This window comes from Pongo abelii, chromosome 13 (assembly GCF_028885655.2).
Source record: "Pongo abelii isolate AG06213 chromosome 13, NHGRI_mPonAbe1-v2.0_pri, whole genome shotgun sequence".
In the NCBI taxonomy this organism is placed as follows: domain Eukaryota; kingdom Metazoa; phylum Chordata; class Mammalia; order Primates; family Hominidae; genus Pongo; species Pongo abelii.
In genome coordinates this window covers 80,360,606-80,373,458 of record NC_071998.2, presented here as the reverse complement: position 1 = coordinate 80,373,458, position 12,853 = coordinate 80,360,606, and the positions used below count along the sequence as shown (strand labels likewise).

Here is a 12,853-nt window from a genome sequence, read left to right as displayed (position 1 = left end):
ACCCTTAGCCTCAAGGAGCCTCGGACCACTGCAGTGCTGTTGAGGGTTATCCATAGAGTTTTTTTCTGCACTTTGGGTCTCCTTCGCCATCTGCAGCTGGACTAGGGGTCTTGGGTTGCCAGGGAGGCTTCTATGGAGTGGGCTGAAGAGAGCCCTTCCTCACTCGGAGGGCACAGCACAGCCCCACCGCATTTATAAGTGAAAAGGGAGACTCCACCGTGATGGGGATCCTTCTGCCATTCCCCCAAGACCCCGGGATTGATGAGAGGCATTCAGAGCTGCAAGGGGCATGAGGGGGCTGTCATGTCCTTGTCTGGGCGGCCTCCCAGGCTCAAATTGCTGCCTAAGAACAGGTGGCAGAACATTCCTGAATATTTAACCCTTGGCTCGCAAGAGTGCAGGAATGACAGTTCTGTGCCTGAGGAAAAGATTCGTGTCGCTCGCACCTCACTTAGGACAAGTCGTGCTTTACAGAAATTTTCTAATGTTAAAGAATGATTTGTGGTTTCTTTGCTCAAATACAGGAAACTGACTTTTCTCAAAAATGAACTCTCCCAACCAATCTGCACCATGAAATTATTTCAGCAAACAAAAAAGTAATGGTTGCCCATCACCGCACACTGCCTGTGACTCAGCCATCACTCACAGGCAAAGAAGGGTGTTCTCTCCTCTCCCTGTCAGTTACTAATTCTCTGTAAATGACCATTTGACATCCTGGCCGGGGAGGATTCAGATCAGAGATGACTTCACCACTGCCACAAAGTATGGTTCTGGGAAGGACAACCAGCCCCAAGGCCACGAAGGTTCTGAAAAAGTTTCTTCTCATTTGAAGTCCAGTATTTCCTCGGCCCCATTTTTCTGTTAAACAATCCTTTTCCCTTGGAGATTGCTAAAGCTTAGCTCTAGGGCCAGCCTAAGCTCCAGCAGAACTGGGAGCATCTCCTGTCTACATAGCTCCCTTCCCTCCTGCCTTCCTACTGTCAAAGGAGAAACAGCATGTAATTTGATTTTTTTCCCCTTCTCCTCACTTGCCATACTGTGTTCTCTGCCTGGGCCTGGGCCTCTCCTTGCAGAGGCTGTGGACAGGAGCACCGAGAGCCACTTCCTGGAGCACGCTCCCCACCCCCACAGCCTGTGGCTTCAGCCTCTGCTTCTGCAGGCAGCGGTGGAGGAAGTCAGGACTGTCCCTTCTGACCTGAACACCTACCTCCAAGTCCTCCCTGTTGCCACAGAGACCCAGCAATGCAAGTGAGTCCTGTTTGACCTCGTCAATCATTGCAGACTGTAAAGGTGACTCAGATGCTCAAGAAACGAGCATGCCCAGCAGTGGGCCCCAGACTTCCCGCAGGCCCAGGTCCTCCTGGGTGCACAGAGACCTACCAGACAAAGGTCCGGCTGCACTGGTGTTGTGAGATGCCTGTGTCAGAAGACACACTTGCCTCCTATCATGCCGATGATCACAGGAGAAAGAGCAGGGCACATGCGTGCCAGCATGCTGAAGGGAGGCCAAAACCCACGCTTGAAAACCACAGGTCCTGTTCTAGGAGCAGGAGATATATTTAGCCAAGCAGGATGTTTGTGGGTAAACCAACATTTTGCTGTAAATAAAATTCTGCAAACTCGGGACTTTGAGAATTGCAGAAGCTTACTTTGCCTGCGTATTGGCAAGAGAGCTATTTTCCTAACACAAGCTCACCATGACCCTCATTCAGAGATGCCCTTGACGCCGAGGGTGGTGCCTTTTCGCAAAGGGGTGCTGTCAGGGAATTGAGTAGGAGCCTGAAGAGCTAGGAGTATCTTCTCCCTGGGCAGACCAGCAGGCAGACCCTGTCCCTTCACACTACAGTGGCATGTGATGGGCCTCACTGCCCACCTGGTTCTGGTGTCCAGGCTGAAGTCCTCGTGTGACACTCCAAACTGTTCTGGCAAGGAAGGCTCACGGGTTCTGACATACACTCTGAAACTGACCAGTAGTGATAAATTCTGCATGGACTTCAGCCGTCATTGCGTACATAAGAAATACCTGTTGCACACAGAGTGCTTCTCTACATTCCCAGGTTTGCCACTCCCTGACTTTTGCTGAAGCAGGTTTCTACTCCATCAGTCCCACAGATGTGTTCACAGGGCCAGCACTGAGTGTGGTGCTGGGGAAGGCATGTGCTTGGAGGCAGCCCTGTGAGATGGCACGGCCTAGAGGAGGAGCCGTGATGGGGAAGACCCTGGCCACGCATAATAGAGGAAGCGTGGCCACACAGTCTTTGCTGTCCCTGCCACAGCATGGTGGTGTAAGTCTCCTCCTTCTGAGTCTGTGCAGACTTATGTGACACATTTGACCCAACAGAAATGCAGCATTTGTGGTGTGTGAAAGTTCCAGACCAGGCCACAGAGAGCTCCGTGGCTTCGGCTGTGTCTCCTGGAGCACTTGCTCTCAGGACCCCCTCTCTCAGAGCCCAGGCACCATGCCGTGATAGAACCCCAGCCACAGAGACAGGCTAGGTGTAGGTGCTTTCATCAAAGTGCCACCTGTGCCTCCCCCCAGCAGTGTCAGGCCGCCAGCTTGGACAGGCAGCTCCAGCCTCCAGTGGAGGCTTCAGAGGACAGCGTCAAACAACATCCACAAAGGAGACCCACCTTGTGAAAAGCGCCTAGCCAAGCCCTGCCCAAATCCCTGGCCTGTGCAATTGTGAGCAAAGCAATTCAATTTGGAGTGGTTTTATGCTGCAGTAGGTGACCAAAGCACTATGGAAGTGAATATCAGGAGCCCCTCACTGGGATGTCAGAAGACATTCAAGGAAGGTTTCCTGGAAGATTTAGTACCCCAGGTGGTACAGGAGAAGGCGAGATGGAGAGAAAGCAGCCCCAGTCTGAAGACGCAGAGGTGAGAAAGGGTCATTCCCCTGGGCATGTGTGGTCTGCTGGGGGATGAGAGCCGAGGTGAGCTTGAAGCAGAGGACACTCGGACAAACTGCACTCTGAATCCCGCTACGCCGACCGCAGCACTTGCTGAAGAAGCCGCCTTGCCATGCCCAAGCCCTGCAGAGGGAAGGACTGTGGAAGGCAGCTCAGAGGCCTCAGGCAGCCACAGTGTGCATGCTTGTCTGTGACTCACAGCTACGATGTGGCCCGTGCTGCTGCAGCTGCTGATAAGCCTCAAGCCTCATATACCACTCTCTTCCGAGGATTTTTTAAATACACAAAACTGGGAGTGAGAGGGGTATTTAATTCCCCTACTAACGCATGTTGGGCGCAACTGGAGCAGCCAGGCCCGCTGTAGCTGGGAAGATGCGGTGCCTCGAGGTGCAGGCACTGCTCGCTGCCACATGTGAGCACAGGTTCTGAGGGTGAAAGGTCCCTGGTATCTGGCCAGAGTGTTAGACTCTGGAACATAAGAAGCCCCCGAGGTGGTGGAGAAGGTCTAGCCAGGCTCCAGACTGGCTTCACAGAGGTAATGCTTTTTGGTTTGAAATCCATAAGAGCACACTACAACTTCAGGGCAAGCTCGAACAGTGCTTCTCAAACTTTAATGAGCACCCAAATCATCAGGGGGCACGGGGGCAGTGGGTCACTTACTAAAATGAAGATTCTGCATCAGGAGGTCTGGGGCGGGGCCACGATTCTGTGTTTCTAACAAGTTCCTGGGTGAGGCTGAAGCCACTAGTCCATGAAGCACACTTTGAGTAGCAAGAATGTGGAGAAACTGTCCCAGGATGGGCTGTGATTTACCTGAATTCTCACAGTGGCTTAGAAAATGGAGACCTTGTCCACAACTAAAAAATAAAAATAAAATCAAACCACACTCATTATTCCAGGAAACAGCAATAACATTGGAAATAAATCAAATGGTTTATTACTGAGATTGTATTATCAGAGCTATATATTAATTTTTTCTTTCTTTCTTTTTTCTTTTTTTGAGACAGGGTCTCACTCTGTCACCCAGGCTGGAGTGCAGTGGCATGGTCACTGCTCACGGCAGCCTCGAGTTTTCGGGCTCAGGTGATCCTCCCACCTCAGCCTCCCAAGTAGCTGGGACTACAGGCATGTACCACCACACCCAGCTGATTTTTTGTACTTTTAATAGAGATGAGGTCTTGCCATGTTGCCCAGGCTGGTCTCAAACTCCTGGGCTCAAGTGATTCGCCCACCTCAGCCTTTCAAAGTGCTGGGATTACAGGTGTGAGCTATACCCCCCACCCCACCCACCTGTATATTCATTTTCTATAACTGTGTAACAAATAATAAATTTCTATTACTGCATAACAGACTTAATAGCTTAAAACAACACCCATTTATGGTCTCATAATTCTGCAGGTCAGAAGTCCAGGCGGGTTTAATGAGGTTTTCTGCTTGGAGTCTCACAAGGCCAATGTCAACGGCTCCTATCTGGAGGTTTGGGGGAAAAAAAATCTACCTCCAAGTTCAATCTGGTTGTTGGGCAAATTCACTTCCTTGCAGTCCCCAGAAATCCTCATTTTCTTGCTGGCTATAAGCCAGGGGTTGCTCTCAGTAACAGGGACCTCCCAGGGCCTCCTCCATCTCAAAGCCAGCAACAGAGAATCCACCCTGGTGTCAAATCTAACTCCAGCTCTGTTACCAGCCAGAGAAAACTCTGCTTTTAAAGAACTTGGCCGGGTGCAGTGGCTCACACCTGTAATCCCAGCACTTTGGGAGGCGGAGGCGGGCGGATCACCTGAAGTCAGGACTTTGAGACCAGCCCAGCCAACATGATGAAACCCCGTCTCTACTAAAAAATACAAAAATTAGCCAGGCACAGTGGCAGGTGCCTGTAATCCCAACTACTCAGGAAGCTGAGGCAGGAGAATTGCTTGAACCTGGAGGCAGAGGTTGCAGTGAGCCGAGATTGCCCCATTGCCCAGCCTGGGCAACAGAGCGAGACTCTGTCTCAAAAATAAATAAATAAATAAATAAATAAATAAATAAATAAATAAGAACTCATATTAGGCCCCACCTCAGATAATCTTCCAATTTTTAGATCAGACAATTAGTGACCTTAATTATATCTGAAAGAGTCTTTTGCCATACAAGGTAACATAATCATGTGAATAACGCCAGAGGGCTTGGTTCTGGTTCCGGGGCCACCTTAGATTTCTGCCCTCCATAAGTGGGAAATGGGTGCCTTAGGCAAAAACTGCCTGATAAGAATGCAACAACCATTAAACAACTAAAGTGGGTGAACTTCAATGACATAATCAGAAAAGAACCTGAGATCAGTTTCTCACTCAACAGGATTTATGGAGAGAGGCCAACAAAAAGTAAGGCCTCAACTTAGCAAACTGAACTAAAAGCCAAGTTTAATTTGCATTCTTTAGAATGCTTGGGGTCATCTGGGAGTCTCTCCCATTAGAATGCCTGGGGTGGCCCAGGTGTCTCTATCATTAGACTGCCCGGGCTCGGCCGGGAGATTCCTAGAACACACTGGGTCATGCAAAACAACAACAACAAACAAACAAACTAAAACCTTTAGAAACATTTATTTTGTGTTCACTGAAAACACTTCATCGCAGCAGCAACTTCAATAAATTATTTAGTATTTTGCACCTCCAAGGCAAAATTTCATAAACAAACAGGTGACGTTTCTTAGAAAACGAACTGTTTATATTTAGCATTATTTTCTTTCTCTCATGCCAGTTTCCTGGAGGGCATCTCTCACACCAATTTCCTAGAGGGAAAAGTTTACCTGCAAAGCTAGAAGGGGCTTAATGCCAACATTCCCTGATGCACCCAGTGAGAACATGAAGAGATGTGGATTTCCTCTCCTTCCCTTATTAATTGGTTTGTGCCATTTAGAGCAAATTTGATGCATAAAACTCTAACTCAAAAGAAAATGAGTTTTTACTTTACCAAAAGAGTAAACCTTTTTGGCTGGGAGCGGTGGCTAACGCCTGTAATCCCAGCACTTTGGGAGGCCGAGGCGGGTGGATCACGAGGTCAGGAGATCAAGACCATCCTGGTCTCTACTAAAAATACAGAAAAAAAAATTAGCCAGGCATGGTGGCGGGTGCCTGTAGTCCCAGCTACTCGGGAGGCTGAGGCAGGAGAATGGCATGAACCCGGGAGGTGGAGCTTGCAGTGAGCAGAGATCGCGCCACTGCACTCCAGCCTGGGCGACAGAGCGAGACTCCGTCTCAAAAAAAAAAAAAAGAGTAAATCTTTTAGTAAAATTTCTAGGAATTCTTCTCAGCCTAAAACAGTAAGTTGTATTCTGTTTCTATTAATTGAGGTTTGAAATGTACACGCATAGTAGCACAGTGGGTGAAATGACTGATCTTAAGTGTGCCACTCACTGAATCTGCTCATGTATACGTCCACGTGAGCACCGCTCAGCTTCCCCAGATTTCCTTGCTATCCATCCCAGTCTATAATTACCCCCAACCAGAGGCAAGGCAGCTTTTTAGAAACCTTATTGAGGGTATGATTTCTGTCCAGTAAATTGTGTCCACTTCAAGCTTCCAGTCCAGTGAGTTTGACTATGTGCACACTCAGGTCACAAACCAAGGTCACAATCAGGAGGCAACACACCTTCATCACCCACAAGGGACACCTTGGTCACCTTTGCCTCATCTCCCACCACCCTGGGCACCGGGACACCACACATCTGTTTTTTAAATCACTGTAGATTAGTTTGAGTTGTTTAATTTGTGTGTAAGAGAAATCATGAAGGATATACTCTTTTTCCGGCTAGCCTCTCTCACCTGGCATAATGATCTGGAGATTCCTTGATGCTGTGGTGAGTATAAAGAGTTCATTCCCTTTCATTACTGAGTAGTATTCCATTGTATGGATATACAACAGTGATTCTCCATTCACCTGTTAATAGACATGTGGGGTTTTTCCAGTTTGGGGCTACTGTGAATAAAGCTGGTATGAGCATTCACCCACAGGTATTTGTGTGAACATATGTTTTATTTATTCTGGGAAAACACCCAAAAGTGAAAAAACTAGGTCATATGAAAAGCATATGCTTAACTTTAAGAAATTGCCCAGTAGTTTGCTAAAGTGTTTGCATCACTTACACTCCCACCAAGACTGATTTGGTATTGTCGGTCTGTAATTTTAGCCATCCTAGTGGACGTGTAGTGATCTCTCATTGCAGTTTTGTTTGCAATTCACAGACAACTCATGACGTTGAACATCTTTTCATGGTTTTTTTGGCCGTTTATATATGTTATATTTGTTGGTCATTTCTATATCTTCTTTGGTGAAGTGTCTGTTCAAATAATTTGCCCATGTATACATTGTATTCTTTGTCCTTTTACTATTTTTGTTGTTATTTAATATTTATTTTATAATCTTAAACTTAACTCTGCAATCCAGCTAGAACTAGAGGGGAATAAGGAAAATATAGAACCTAAAGAATGCATCAGCTGGGCAAGGTGGCTCACGCCTGTAATCTCAGCACTTTGGGAGGCTGAGGCGGGCAAATCATGAGGTCAGGAGTTCGAGACCAGCCTGGCCAATATGATGAAACACTGTCTCTACTAAAAATACAAATACTAGCTGGGCGTGGTGGCACTTGCCTGTAGTCCCAGCTACTCAGGAGGCTGAGGCAGGAGAATCGCTTGAACCCAGGAGGCGGAGGTTGCAGTGAGCTGAGATCGCGCCACTGCACTCCAGCCTGGGCAATAGAGGGGACTCCATCTCAAAAAAAAAAAAAATGCATCGATAGCAAAAGATGATAGGCTACTGTGAGCAAATGGGGTGGAGGGGTGGTCTCCAGGTTACAGAAAAAGTAGTCTGGTGGTTAAGATAAAGCACAAGTCAAATGTATTAGACTGTCCAGAGTCAGCAATGGTGATCTTCTTGCTGGTCTTCTTATTCCTGAACCCAAAGTGCTCCATGGCCTCCAAGATATTCATGCCTTCTTTCACCTTCCCAAAGACCACATGTTTGCCATCTAACCACTCAGTCTTGGCAGTGCAGATGAAAAACTGGAAACCGTTTGTGTTGGGTCTAGCATTTGCCATGGAAAGATGACAGGACCTGTATGCTTCAGGATGAAGTTTTCATCAAATTTCTCTCCATGAATGGACTTTCCACCAGTGCCATTATGGCCTGTGAAGTCACCATCCTGACACATAAACCCTGGAATAATTCTGTGAAAGCAGGAATCCTTATAACCAAATATTTTCTCTCTAATGCTCAGAGTGCAAAAGTTTCTTGCTGTCTTTGGAACTTGGTCTGCAAACAGCTAGAAAGAGACACAACCCAAGGGCTCACCATTATCGGTGATGTCCATCATGGTTGGTGGCAGGGGGCCCTGGGTGGTAGCAAAAGCTGCAAAAAAAGCCTGTCCTTTTACTATTTTGAGGTTTTTTTCTTTTTCTTTTCTGGAGACATGGTCTCACTCTGTTGCCCAAGCTGGAATACAATGGCATGATCATAGCTCACTGCAGCCTTGAGCTCCTGGGCTTCAGTGATCCTCCTACCTTAGCCTCCTGAGTAGCTGAGACTACAGGCATGCACCACCACTCCTGACTATATCTTTAATTTTTTTGTAGAGTTGGAGTCTCACTATGTTTCCTTGGGTTGGTCTCAAACCCCTGGGCTCAAGCTATTTTCCCACCCTGGCTTCCCAGAACACTGGAATTACAGATGTGAGCCACTATACCCAGCCTTAATATTGAGATTTAAGCACAATGTATGTTTTGTGATTACAAGTTATCATCAGATGTAGGTATTGCTAATATTTCCTCCTATTCTGTGACTTGCCTTCATTTCTTAATAGTGCCTTTGAAGAGCAAAAGCTGTAAATTTTGATAAGTCCAGTTTATCAATATTTTATGGATTGTGCTTTTTGTATCTTATGTAAAAAACATATGCCACTCAAGGTTGCAAGGATTTTCTCCTGTGTTTTCTTCTAGGACTTTTATGTGTATGGTCATTTCAAGTGAATTTTGTATACAGAGCAAGGTAAGAGTTGATGTTCATTTTTTCCTTATGCATATACTCAGTTGTTGAAAAAACATTTCTTTCTTCATTAATTTGAGTGGGTATCTTTGTTAAAAATTGATTATCTATGGCTATCTTTGCCTGTCTATGACTATCTGTCTTATGTTCAAGGGCTCTATGTATCTAACATTTCAGTATTACCATACTACTTGGTTACTGTAGTTTTGTAGGAAGTCTTAAAATCAAGTGGTGTCAGCCCTCCAACTTCTTAAAAATGTCTTTGACTAATGTAGGTCCTTTATATTTTCAAGTAAAGTTTAGAATTAGTTTCTCAACTTCTACAAAAAATTCTTTGCTAAAATTTTGATTAGGATTGCATTGAATCCATGGATCCATTTGAGAACTGATCAAGTGGATTTTACATGAGGAATGCAAGGATGCTTCAACATACATAAAGCAATAGATGTGAAACATCACTTAACAGAATTGAGAACAAAAACTATATGATCATCTCAACAGATGCAGAAAAAGCATTTTATAAAATTCAACGTCCCTTACGTGATAAATTGATAACCTCAACAAACTAGGCACAGAAGGAAAATACCTCAAAATAATAAAACCCATATACATTAAACCCACAGCCAGCACCATACTAAATGGGGAAAAGTCTAAAGCATTCCCTCTAAGAACTGGAACAAGGCAACGATGCCCACTTTCACCACCGATATTCAACATAGTACTGGAAGTCCTAGCTAGAGCAATCAAGTAAAAGAAATAAAAGGCATCCAAACTGGAAAAAAGTAAGTCAAATTATCCCTGTTCACTGATGATGCATTCTTACATCTAGAAAACCCTAAACATTCCATCAAAAACTCTTCAATTCAATAAATAAATTCAGGAAAATTTTAGGATACAAAATCAATCTACTAAAATTAGTAGCATTTCTACACATCAATAATGATCTAGTTGAGAACCAAATCAAGAAGGCAATCCCATCTGCAATACCTACCAAAAAATTAAAACATCTAGGAATATTTTTAACCAGGAAGATGAAAGACCTCTACCAAGAAAGCTACAAAACACTGATGAAAGAAATTGTAGATAACCCAGATGGAAAAACATCCCATGCTAATTGATCAGAGTTAATATTATTAAACTGTCCATACTGCCGAAAACAATCTACAAATTTAATGCAATCCCTACCAAAATACCAACATCATTTTTCACAAATTTAGAAAAAAATAGTCCTAAAATTCATATGGAACTAAAAAAGAGCCAAAATAGCCAAAGCAATCCCAAGCAAAAAGAACAAAGCTGGAGCCATCATATTATCTGACTTCAAATTATACCACCAGGCTACAGTAACCAAAACAGCATGGAACTGGTATAAACACACAAATCAATGGAGCAGAATAGATAACACAGAAATAAAAGCACATATTTATAGCCAACTGATCTTTGATAAAGTCAACAAGAACATATACTGGGGGAAGGACACTCTTTTTAGTAAATTGTGCTAGAAAAACTGGATTGTCATTTGCAGAAGGATGAAACTGGATCGTATTCTCTCACCATATAAAAAAAGTCAACTCAAGATGAATTAAATGTAAGATCTGAAACTATAAAAGTACTAAAAGAAAACCTAGGGAAAACTTCTCAACATTGGTCTAGGCAAAAAATTCGTCACCAAGACCTCAAAAGCACAGGCAACAGAAACAAAAACAGACAAATGGGATTTAATTAAACTAAAAAGCTTCTGCACAGCAAAGGAAATAATCAGCCGAGTGAACAAACAACTAGTGAAATGGGAGAAAATACTTGCAAACTATGCATTTTGACAGTCAGAATTTATAAGAAACTCAAACAACTCAACAAAAAAACCTCAAATAATCCCATTAAAAAGTGGGCAAAGAACATGAATAGACATTTTTCAAAAGAAGACATACAAATGGCCAACAAACATAAGAAAGAATGCTCAAAATCATTAATCATCAGAGAAACGCAAATTAAAAACACAATGAAATATCATCTTACACCAGACAGAATGGCTATTATTAAAAAGACAAAAAATAACAGATGTTAGCAAGGATGCAGAGAAAAGGGAACTTATATACTATTGGTGGAAATGTAAATTAGTATGTGCTCTATGGAAAACAGCATGGAGATTTCTCAAAGAACTAAAAATAGAACTACCATTCAATTCAGTAATCTCACTACTGGGATCTACTCAAAGGACAATAAATCATTGTATCAAAAAGACACCTGCATTCTTGTTTCTCTCAGCACTATTCACAATAGCAAAGATGTGGAATCAACCTAAGTATCCATCAGTAGATGACTGGATAAAGAAAATGTCATATATATATATATAAAAAATATATGTATATATGTATATATAAAATATATGTATAAAAAATATATGTATATATGTATATATAATATATGTATATATAATATATGTATATATGTATATATAATATATATATAATATATGTATATATGTATATATAATATATGTATGTATGTATATATACACATACATACATATATACATATATACATATATACACATACATATATACATATATACATATATATGTATATATACACACACACACACACACACATATATATATAATTGAATACTATTCAGCCATACAATAATGAAATCATATCTTTTCCACCAACATGGATGGAGCTGGAGGCCATCATCTTAAATTAAATAAGTCAGACACAGACAAGTATCACATGTTCGCACTTATAAGTGGAAGCTAAATAATGTGTACACATGGACACAGAATGTGGAATGATAGACAACAAACACTTGGAAGGGTGAGGATGTGAGAGGGAATGGATGCCAAAAAATTATTTAATGGGTATAATGTATGTTATTTAGGTGATAGATATCCTAGAAGCCTTGACTTCACCACTACACAATCTATGCCTGTAACAAAATTACACTTGCACCCCATAAATTTATACAAAAGGTAATAATAAGGAGAACTGATAGCACTATTGAGTCTTCTTATCCAATTGAGATTTGGAACAATGCCTCTCATGTATTCAGGTTTTTTTTTTTTTTTTTTTTTGACAAAGTTTTACTCTGTAACCTAGGCTGGAGTGCAGTGGTGCGATCTCAGTTCACTGCAACTTCTGCCTCACAGGTTCAAGAGATTCTCCTGCCTCAGCCTCCCGAGTATTTGGCATTACAGGTGTGTGCCACCATGCCCCGCTAATTTTTGTATTTTTAGTAGAGATGGGGTTTCATCATGTTGGCCAGGCTGGTCTCAGACTCCTGACCTCAGGTGATCCGCCTGCCTCGGCCTCCCAAAGTGCTAGGATTACAGGCGTGAACCAGCATGCCCGGCCTGTACAGGTCTTTTAAAATGTCTCCTTTAACAATATTCTGCAGTTTTCTGTGAAAAGGACTTCTGCATCTTTTGTTAAATATTTAAAAATATTTTATTTGGTACTGTTGTAAATAAATATTTTAAAATTTCATTTTCCAATTGTTTGCTGCTAGTATATATGTATGTATGCTATTGATTTTTGTATCCTGCAGACTTATACTAGTGGTTCTGTAATTTCCTTGAGGTTTTCTATGTAAATAATCATGTTATGTTCAAATAGAGACAATTTTACTTCTTTCCCACCAATATTTATGCCTTTACATGTTTTTCTTGCTTCATTGCCATAGCTAGGTTCTCAGTACAATTAACCAGAAGGAGAGAGAGAGAGAGAGAGAGAGAATGCATGCACTTACTTCCTTATCTTTCTGATCCTAGGGAGAAAGTATTCAATATTTCAACAATAAGTATTGTATTGGGTTAGCTCCAGGTTTTTCACAGATGCCCTTTATCGGGTGGAAGAAGTCCCTTTCTCTGCTTAGTCTGTTGGAGAAAGAAACAATTCCACACTCATATTAAGAGATTTAACACTTCTCTTT

At 42.7% G+C, this 12,853-nt stretch overlaps 1 long non-coding RNA gene across 1 annotated transcript; it reads left to right on the top strand.

The window, feature by feature from the left end:
* Positions 1-1,485: 1,485 nt before the first annotated feature.
* On the top strand, positions 1,486-11,037 carry LOC129047911 (uncharacterized). The gene is made up of 3 exons (XR_008509789.2): positions 1,486-2,878; positions 8,880-8,928; positions 9,279-11,037. It is a non-coding gene; the product is annotated as an uncharacterized LOC129047911 (long non-coding RNA).
* The last annotated feature ends 1,816 nt before the right edge of the window (positions 11,038-12,853 follow it).